The following is a 10,793-nucleotide window of genomic DNA, read 5'->3' on the forward strand; positions in this document are numbered from 1 at the left end:
GTTGTCCACGTCAGCGCCGACCATGCCACGTAGGCTGGTCGACGTCCACGTTAGCAATATCCGGCAAAAATTAGTCGGAAGAACTGAATTGACACTAATTCAAAAGGTTTATGATTAAATTGACACAAAAAAAGATTTAGGACTAAATTGACACAAATGAAATAGATTTAAGATTTTTCTAACACTTTTTCCCAAAAGGTAGGTTATCAAAATCATGTGTGTTCTTAATTACTAATGTATGTTCTTGTCCATCATGGATCGTTGTGAAACGGGCTGAGGCTTTTTGGTCAAAAGGACTAAAAGTTCAGGCCCAATAGTTTGGGCTTGCCTCGGCTCAATATTTTTATCCATGTAAATTTATGAGGGACTGAGCATCGAAAAATTGATAAATGATTGATTTCTGTATATGTTGAACTTGTATGGCGAGTTGTATAATATTATCGTTATCAATTGATTTGGAAGATTAGCCGAAAAATGAAGAAAAAGGAAGATCCACGAGTTCGTTCGAGTAGCATCATCTTTCATGCTACTTAAGAAGAGAACCATTTGCAACATATATCTATCAATCTAGCATGATATACTTCTCATCCTACCTTAATGAATTGAAACACTCCGAGTCCCCAAAAGATGACGACGGCAGACGATAGCACGTCTTGTTTGCCATATCTTGCATGCGCAACAACAGTTGGCCTGGACACAGCAGCGGCAACTCCACCGGTGCTGACGATGGGCTGGGGGAGGTGCATAGGTTACCATTTTAAAGGAGTGAATAATAATTATTATGTTTTCTTTTTTTTTATTCTCGGAAACAAGTTTGGAATAGAAATTCATTTGGCAACGCAACTTTATTTTTTTATTTTCGGGATAAATTTTTGGCCCAGAAATAGATTTTGAAATAGAAATAAAAAGTAGATTTTTTTTTTACTTTTTTTATTTCTAGAATAGAAATAAAAATAACAACTTTTCTTATCGCTCACCCTCGCCACCGCTCCTTACCGCCACCCACCGCTAAACATTGCCACCTGTCGCACGCCGTCGGCGAACAGAAATTTAAGAACAATCTATCAAATGAACTTTTATTTCCAAAACAGAAATTTTTTGTCATTATCGAACGCTACTTTCTGATTAGAAACTCATTCGGGGAATAGAATTAGAAAAATTTGGCCAGAAATTAGGCCGGGGAAGAGAATGGTTTTCGTTCGTGCCCTAACCAAACAAAAATCTTATTTTTGACTTTGACAATTTCTGTCTTGTTGTGGGAGAAGGTGCAACCACACTTCTCCTTCCTTCTTTTTCTAGATCATGCTGTTTGGGATTTCTATTTTCTTGCATGGAAATTGACTTTAATTTTACGAGGTATGCCACAGCTAGATAATTGTCGTCTAGAGAAGGTAGGTTACCAAATCCTGTATTTGTTGTACCTATATGGCAATTTTTTTTTATCTAGAGTGAACATTATTAATTGACTAAGATTTGCTGAAAAATAGAAAAAGGAGGCTCTCCATTCGAGGAGCATCATTTTCATTGCTACTGAAGAAGAGAACCATTTGCAACATCAACCTGTCAATCTAGTAAGATATACTTCTTGAATGCACTTTTTATATATGAAATAGTTCTCATCCCAATTTTATATTTATAAATTTCCAAATATTTTCCTATTTTAGACTAGGCACTCTGCTAGGGTGTGATAATAGTTGGATTAGGTATAGTGAGAACTAGAATTAAGTGGACACGTGTCGCAATTAAAAGATGAACACAACAGATGAATCCATTATAAGGATAGCTTCTCCGCATCCGTGGAATGGACCCACGCCACACGTTCCACACTCAGCAGACAGTGCTGTTTCAAGTAAATGACATTAGTATCTTAAGGACAAAGGAAGGTATGTTAACCCACAATTTGGCACATGACATCTATCGACAGATTTTCCCAATGTTTACTACCTAAATCGGATGAGAATAACCTTAGAGTTCCATTCTACATGTCGATACCAATCGTCATTGAAGTAAAAGCAGAGCTCGGAGATGGAACTCAAACGCCAAACTCATTCGTATGCAAAGGAATTGAGTGCCAATTGCAAAGGTTAATTCCATGGAACACAAGATACGATCACTCTCGTCACAAAATAGTTACGTAAAGGAAAAGCATGTTTATGCCATGCGATTTAGTGTTCAATAGATTGCGGGCAGACACCTTTCACGTCGATCTAAGCCCCATCAAGAAATCGATTCGTCGTTCCTGTACATGCACAAAAATCTAGGTCTTCGACCACTGGACAAGTACGTTTTTGTTTGGGAAGGAGAGGTGGGGGAAATGAAAGGGGTGTAAAGAGTTGAGTTAAAATTTAAATTTTTGTAAGGCGTGAAGAGAAATATTCTTCAATGTTTTTCTGGTTTTCTTCGCCAAAGGCTCGAGTTAGAGAATAGGTGTTGAGAATTATTTTCTCCGCAAATTGAATTGGTCCACGGCAAATCTTCCATGGCCGCTCTAGACGAGCAATTTTATAAAACCACAAGCTTCTACATGTTCAGAGCTAATGGATTGATTTCAGAGTGGCGAAACGGATGAAATGAGCCACTCATCCATTCAATTGACACAGTATGTCGCACGACGTATGTTTCACTGTGAAATTTCATGTAATTGCAGCCAATCGCTCAGCACACTTAAATTATTAGACAAATGCTTGATTTAATTCAAATAGTTTAATACTCCTCATGTGTAGACTGAACTTTGCCTTATAATTAAAACATGAGAATATGTAAAAGATGAGGCAAATAGGACTTGGAAATGTCTGAACTGATAATTTCCTGATCTAATACTACTATGTAAATTTCATGAGATTACATCCAAGTATTCTAAAAGTTTAAGGTATTACAGTAAAAGGTTTAATTCAAATACTTTCACAATCACCATTGATCTGAAGCAGTAGGAAAGCAACTGTAGAATGAGCCATACACACCAGGGCAAATATATTTTTATAACTAGAGATTGGGAGGATGTGGCGTGTCACCACATTTCGCTGTCATCGAGTCATCAGCATGGGATTCACCAGCACCATTCGGAGGCTGACTAGCGGTGGTGCTGCTTGCCTTTCCATCCTCTTCCGAATCATCCAAAATGTACGCCTTAACTCTCCAGAAATAAATGTAAGCGCTAATATTCCAGGACAACAGAAGACGGATAAGACGAAGGTTGCACCGGGAGATGAAAAAATACTTTGACAATATAGCAACTGTGATAATGAGGACGAAGACGAGTCCCAAATAAAATATGGTGTTAGCAAGCCAAGGGAGTTTGCCAAGGGTCGAGATGACACCAGTTAAGAAAGCGACGGACATTGCCGGGAGGGCAATTGTTAGCAACGCTTGTGAGTGACTTAGTGCAGCTCTCACCAAGTCGATGTCTTTTGTCTGCGCCCAAATGAGGTTGATGACCGAGGTTATTGAGCAGAACATCGCGATGGTGTTGCAAATCGCGAAGGCCTGGAACATTCTATTGTCCAGCATCGTAGCAATGCCTCGGTAATCTTTGGATGCCAATTCTGTGCCGTTGAATCCTCCAGGAACTGCAAAACCAGCTGCGAAAGTCACAGTGGCCACAAGCGTTGCCACCACCAGACGGCTATTGATCACCTCCTTCACCAGGTCCAGGTCTGGCTTCTTTTTGCGCGATTGGACTATTGAAAATAGTTCATTTCGAGCTTCCGGCCTAAGTACAAGGTTGTCCATGCTTACAGCTGACGTGCATGCCAACAAAACGAATGCCAAAAACTGACGTCGGAAGCATATGAAAAGGAAAAAAAAGAACAAATTGTTACCACAGTGATGAAGGGAATCAACTCTGGAGTATTCATGTAAAAGGAAACTTTTACTTCTAAAGATGCAGTGTCTTCTCCTTTCGAAGAATTAACACTAGAGTACGAGTCCATTAGAGATGAGAAAAGAGGCGTTAATGAAGTTTATATGGTCTATCGATGAATAGGTTGACTCCAGGATAATGTCATGAGATTATACCATATTTAGAGTGGCCAAATTTGCCCCATTGACCCCTGGCTTTTCAAGAAAAACGAATGCAACATTGATCGTATTTATAGGCTCAACTAATCGAGATCTGTCACAATTTATTTCTACATTTTGTTGGAGATATTCTGCGTGTTTCTAACCGCGGACATATTCATGCCCACAAATTTTAACCACATCCTATCAAGACTTAACTAGAGACTTGTAGAACATCAATCTTGGAGGATTGAAAACCCCAACAATCCCGTCGGCTAGGAGACATAATGATTTGCACCCGAGATCAGCGCTTGACTAATGTATTGATCTATGAAATTTCCAATAAGTTGATAAATAAAATAGTGAATGTTGGTTACCTTCCGTAACGTAGGGTCCCTTCCCAAGTGATCTAGAGCAATGTCAAGAGCAGTTATGCACTCGTGGTTGAGATGGTTGAGGCAAATTCTTTCATCCAGCACAAGAGGAATCAAAGCAGCGGGTTGTGAATGCATCGCGGCCAGGTGCAAAGCTGTATTTCCAGCATGATCACTTTAATTTATCAGCATCCCCAATTCTGGATGTCTAAGTATATATCTCAGTGCTGAAGTTCTCTCATATTTTGCTGCGACATGAAGAACGGTTTGTCCTTGCCCGTTTAGCAAATTGGATATAGGGTGTAGGTTCCCGATTAGTTCAACATAACCCATCTTGCTCGCAATATGAATGGGAAGATCCCCATACATGTCCTGATCTCGGGCTAAATATTCAGTTTCTGGTCGTATGAGTTCGAATAATCGAGCATGATTAGTTCTTGTTCGTAAGGGTTCCAATGGTTGACGCCAATTCATGCAAGCTGCTAAATGGAATACATTACCGCCACTAGAGTCGGTCATTGCAAATAGCTTCACGTCTTTCTTGAGTATCCGGGTAGCTAAATCTGGGATCAAGAGCTCCAAATTAGGGACCACATCCGCATAAACGTTGTACGATGGTTGGGGCTTGGCTGGTGTTGATATATCTTAACCCATTTTGGGATTAGGATATCTTCGACACCTTAGACTCCGTTTGTTTTGCGGAAAATGATTAATTTAGAAAACATTTTCCTAAAAATGATCACTCGTGACACTTAAAAAAAATGAATGAACAAAAAATATTTTCATTGTCCACGAAAATATTTAAATATAAATTGTTGCCGGTAATGAAAATATTTTTTATTAATTATAATTTCAAGCAATGCAATCGATCAACTTTAGGAAAATATTTTTCAAATCGTTCATTTTCTGTGAAACAAACGGAGCCTAATCACTAATTTGATTGAATAAATCAAATGCTTCTAATGGTTTCCTAACCCATTTTCGGTTCAAACAATTTTATGGATCTTCGAGCTTTGAATCTCGAAGCATCTGACTTTCCTGCTCTAGCATGATGGAACAAGACCTGTGAGACTTTAGATTAATTTCGAAAGGATCCCGCTTATGTATTTTGGAGATTTTAGGTAAATTTTAGACCATTTTCATACAAAGCAATGCGACAAGGACATGTACTAAGGTTTTACTATAAAACTTTTAGTAAATGACATGGCAGAAAAGGAAAATGATCTTTTCCTATTATGTTCTTCAAATTCTAGCAAGTATCAGGCAAATTTATTCTATTGTGAAGAACATTGCAATAATCTCCACGGGCACCGTACCAAAATGCCCATTGAAATATTTCCACTCTCTTTAGAATGAACGTCGTCGTCATCGTGGCGAACATTGCAATAATCACATGTGTAGAATAAAAGAGACTGCAAAATTAGTTTAAACTACCATCCGCCTTGGTGGCGCTGCTGGAGCGCGCACTCTTCCTCTCGCAAAAGGTTGAGTGTTCGAATTCCGGGTGTCGCAGGGTGACTTAACCGGTGCACGTGTGTGGTGGCTAGCACATGTCGCCCCAGGGTTTACCTCCCGGCTGTCGGCCGTGCGGGGGTTCCCTGGGTCATCAAAAAAAAAAAGTTTAAACTTGCACTCCTTGGTGAATGTTATCAACATAGCTGAAGATACCAATCTAAATAATCTAAAAATGTCTAATTATTTTCTGTAGTGAAATCACGTATGTGTGCACATGTTGATTTATTAATTAATTGATGACTAAAAAAATATATATCTCCCTTCACAAAGTAAAGGACTCTTATTCAATAATTAAGGGAAATTGATACGAGTGATCCCTTAATTTTTTTTCAATGTTCAACGTGGTCTCTAAATATTTTTTTATTCAATCTAATTACTGAACTTTCAAAAACTGATTAAATGTAGTCTTCACATTAAGTGCATCGCTACGTCATGTGCATTTTTCTAGCGTGAACTGCTATGTCAGCGTTTATTAAGTCAAACTAATGATGTAGATTGCTGAGAAAATATTGGGTACCTAAGTGATGGCATGTCAGCAAAATCATAGTCCACTTAGTGATGGACACGTGTCGCCTGGTCCCACGTGTGTCAGCCAAATTTTCAGCCCATCTCTTTTCTCTTGATCTCTCTCTCTCTCCTCCGCTTCACCCCTTTTCCCTTGTCTGACCTTGAGCCCGAGCCACCGCCATTGTTGGCCACGGCGAAGAGGACCCTCGGAGTCTCCAGCAACGGGCTCACCGCCGATGGATGCTTGTCCCTTCGTGTGCCTCACAGTCGGGAACCTCGCATTGAAAATCCCCATCGCCGCCAAACCCGCCCACTCCTCCTCCACCCATCGTCCTCCCCCAGCTTCCGTCGGATCAAGCTCAAGAGCTTCCCCCTCCAAACCGCCATGGTCGCTTGACCACCAGCTCGCGACCACGGTTACTCGAGGTCGAGCTCCATGGCCATGGTGGCCGCAAGCCTCGGGCTCGAGCTCCAGGGCCGGGGATGTAGAAGACTCCGGGTCCGCTTTTGGTTTCCATGGAGAAGATAAGGAATTGCAAAGGAAGCGGCAGAGAGAAAGAGAAGAGGGAGTCTCGTGAGGGACAAGAGGGGAGAGAGAAAGTGGGCCCCACACAGGAGAAAATATCCCTGACAATGGGCCCAGGCGACACATGTCCATCACTGAGTGGACTATGATTTTACTGACATGGCATTATTGGGTACCCAATATTTTTCTCGTAGACTGCCATGTTGTTTTCCCATCTTAGCAAATCTTTTTTCGTTACTTTTCTGGCTAAAATAATGAGAGAGAGAGAGAGAGAGAGATTACGTGGAAGTCGCATGTACACCACATGGACACCAACATGGCAAATATAATAACTTCAAGTTAATGGAAATTATGATCACTTCAACGAATGATGTTAGAATTTTTAACGAAATGACTAAATTATCAGTTCAAGGACAAGATTAAATAAAAACATTTAAACACCACATTAAATATTTAAGAAAAGTTCAAGATCATTCATGTCATAAATAATTAATAGAAATATTATATTTATATTGTCATTTAGATGACTAATAAATGAAAAAAAATCAACTAAAGTTTTTTCAATAGCCAATTTACTTGTTTAGTGTCTCTTATACCGTGATATATCTAAATTAACAAACTACATAAATTAATGTTCGAAAATTACTCAATTACATTATTTATAGACTAAGTGGCACAATGAAGCATTTTTTGTTTTAATTTATGTAAAGAGAAATGGGAAGAGAAGGGAGCTTTCTGACAATGCGGCTCAAGTATGATGAGACTACCTGATTCGCCAAAATCGTAAACGGGGTGTTCACTTTAGGAATATGATTCAATAGCCAATTTGTTGCTTCATTTATTATTAGAGGATGAGATTGAATCATACTTTATTAGGAGAGTAATGATGTAATTTTTTAGGTATGCCCCTTTTCTTACCAAAAAAAGAAACAGAAAAAGAATGGGCACGAAGCTAGTCGCCCCAAGGCAAATCTACTTTTCCCGGAAAAAAATAGGGAACGAGGCAAAAGATATAGAGAAGGGATCTACACAGACCCAAGTAATGCATTAGAATGTAGATTATCATGAGATATAACTAAAGCTATTAAAGTTATTCACTTAATCTACAAATTCATGATTAAATTGAAATATGTGCTAATTTTTTCATGGATGAATTTTTATTTAATATCACATTGATTCATCATTACAATTACATAACTATACAAAAACTAAAATGATATATCTTTATGAAGAAATAAATATAGGATAGTTATGATGAAACTTTTAATAGACGTCTGTACTTGATTAAATATATTATGATTATTTTAAAGATAAATAAAGAAGTGTGGGTTCAATGGACGCTCCGCGCAGCCCCACCCTATGCCCAATTCTACTGGGAAAACGGGACAGATTTAGGGTCAAATGCTAAAAATCCTATAGAGTCTGGAATGTATCTGAAGTTTTGTAGCTGTGGAATCCGATATTCAAACATAATTGTATTAATTGCAAAATTGATCTAATTTTCTTGACATCTCTTAGGTTATTTAATCAGTAAAGAAACAAATTCTAACTCTACTAGGAATTGAGTGTATCATTGATTGAGATTAACTGTATTAGTTTGGTCTAATAAAGGTGAGATATATGGGTTCTTAATAAGTCTAATAAGGGGCTGGCTAGTGTGGGCCTAGTACGGCCTGACTCGTAATGAGATGGCCCGTGGTCGAAAACTCTATAAATATAGCTCAAATCCCTCCTCTAATCTAATAATGCACAATTTGACTTGCATACGGATCTAGAGAGGAATTTATTCTCGTGAGTGGCAATCTTATTAGGCTAGTGTTTCGACGAAGGGTATAGGGAAAAATCACTTGAGTTCGTGCTCGGAAACTGTTGCCAATTCCGTGTCAAGTTCAATGAATTTGAAACAAGGTACGCGAATTGATAACTTCTCCATTTACATGTTTCGATTTCTGATTATGATGTTTCTCGGTGTGCCATTTTCGTGGCCAACATTGAGATGGTTATGAGATTAACCAGGCGGGTAAATCCAAAACCAAAATATGATAAATCATTTACCAAACTAAATCTACTCTGTTACAAAACTAAAAATAAAATTAGTGGACCCTTAAACAAGACCAACTGTAATCTAACTTTATCATCAACAATCATCATTTCAAGCCTATCTTTCTCCTTTTGTCATTGTTAGTAGTTAAGATGAACAAAACATGAGTTATTAGTAAAATGGTTGTGTTTGTAAATTTAAGTTGACTACTATGTTCTAATGGTAGGTAATTTGTTTATTAAGAAAATTATATGGCTAGTTGCTAGTGCTTTATGGGTATCCAACTACTATGGTAAGTGGGGTTTAGAATTTTACGTAAAAACCCATAAAGGGTTTGGATATGTGCAAAAAGTAGTTGCACAGATTTAAGACGACATCAGTTTACACATACATGGATATTTCCCACAAGCAGATTTAGGTACGTACCATAGTTACGACGCACAATGGCACCATGAACGGGTGGCAAGCCTTCTATCTTCGATGGTTCGAGCGAGTTCGAAAATAAAACCTCAAGTATCTTAGAGTCGTCAGTTTCGAGGGCCAGGTACAGGGGAGATTTCTGATACTTGTTCTTCTGGTACACGAGCTCCAAATCTTCCCTCAACAGATGACTCACAAGGCCAACGCCGCGAGTGAGCACGGCCTCGTGCAAAGCGGTGTTTCCATGTTTGTTCTTTATCCTCAGGATGTTCTCGACGTTGGGAAGCTCTCTTGCCTGGTGAATCAACATATAGGCGACTTCAAATGCCTTGGCCTTAGTGGCAATGTGGAGGGGGGTATTTCCCCAGTCATCTTTGGCGGCTATGAGGTCGGCATCGACATGATCAAGCAGGAGCCTTAGGATGTGGCTCTTGCCGGTGGCTGCTGCAATGTGGAGCAGTGAACCCCCCGGTAGCCCCTGGAAATTGAAAATGGCAGATGAATCAGTTTGATAGGCAAGCGTTTCGATCGTGGATCTGATATCTTCGACATTGGTGCCTTTGATTATACTAGCCAGTTTTTGAGCAGCTGCATACACTTCTGCCGGATCTTGTTGCTCTGCGGTTCGCGCAGTTTTTTCTTCCTTCATAGAATCCATTTCATCGTCTAACATATAGAGGGAAGCCCCTCCTTCATCCTTCTGGACCTCCTCCTTGATCGAGGTGTCCGTGCCAACCTCGTCCTCTTCTATAGATAGCTTGACCTCCATCGAGCCTAAGCTTTGCAAGTAATGTAGTTATTGCAAGGGAACAAAGGTTGTGTAAGAAGACAAAATATAAATCTAAATACGAAGCAACGCATTTATACTTTTATAATAGTTATCAGGGTCCTACAAAATTTTATATGGATCCAAACATAAACTTTTCTAATTTTAAAATCATTGCACAAAATCACGGTAGCGTGAACAAATACAAAATATTCATTATGAGTATTTAAGTGCAAAAAATTAATAAGACGGCATGGATTTGTGTGGTGGTTCGGCCGGAGGTACCTACTCCACAAAAAGAGATTGATAAGGTGTTTCACTTTAAACAAGCAAAAGACTATGAGTGCTCGCACAAAAAATCTTCAGAAAAATGAATCAAAGGGTAAATTAGAGGTTCGCCCTCTAAAAAGTCTCTTGAGAAGAGAGAGAGAGGAGCTGCCGGGCAAACGCTAGTGGTAAATGCTGCCGGATTGAGCTTAGAGGCGGTGGTCGCTAATTGACATAGGTAGTTCAAAAGTCATCCAAAATTATTGTTAAAATTGGCAATACAAATGCATGTTAGAGACCGTTGTGACATGATGGAGAAGTTTAAGGATAGAAATCTAAAAATAATTTTTTCTCTATATGAACATGTAATAATCCGAGCGT

At 39.1% G+C, this 10,793-nt stretch overlaps 1 pseudogene; it reads right to left on the minus strand.

Moving 5' to 3' along the window:
- Window positions 1–2,982: 2,982 nt before the first annotated feature.
- LOC115693068 (protein ACCELERATED CELL DEATH 6-like) lies at window positions 2,983–10,153 on the minus strand (annotated as a pseudogene).
- Window positions 10,154–10,793: the final 640 nt, after the last annotated feature.

The sequence above is a fragment of the Syzygium oleosum genome, unplaced genomic scaffold (genome assembly GCF_021117445.2).
Source record: "Syzygium oleosum isolate NSW1041296 unplaced genomic scaffold, Sole_v2.1 Sole_v2.49, whole genome shotgun sequence".
Taxonomy (NCBI): domain Eukaryota; kingdom Viridiplantae; phylum Streptophyta; class Magnoliopsida; order Myrtales; family Myrtaceae; genus Syzygium; species Syzygium oleosum.